This window comes from Panthera onca, chromosome C1, assembly GCF_046562875.1.
Source record: "Panthera onca isolate mPanOnc1 chromosome C1, mPanOnc1 haplotype 2, whole genome shotgun sequence".
Lineage (NCBI taxonomy): Eukaryota > Metazoa > Chordata > Mammalia > Carnivora > Felidae > Panthera > Panthera onca.
This window is the reverse complement of record NC_138346.1, coordinates 167826845-167827161: the sequence shown is the minus strand read 5'-3', so window position 1 is coordinate 167827161 and position 317 is coordinate 167826845.

Genomic DNA, 317 nt, shown 5'->3' with positions numbered 1-317 from the left:
ATGCTCTTCCCGGTCTCTTCCACTTTCCCTTCCTTATTGTGTATCTTCCTATTCTTCTGGATTAGAAAAAGAATAATATAGGACTGTCACATTAGTACTTTTTGAGTGTCATTTATCTAGACCACTAAGGGCCTCATACCAAACCGAAATGTTAATCTAGCCTTTCTTGACCGACCTGAGTCGCTGTGCTCCTGTGACCTTTCGAAGTCCTCCTGGAGACCTAGCAGATGGTCCCTGGCTTCCCACAGTGAGCCAGGGCTCATGATACAGTTGAGTGTAGCCATGAAGGCAATCTAGGTTGAATCCTGGCTCAACCT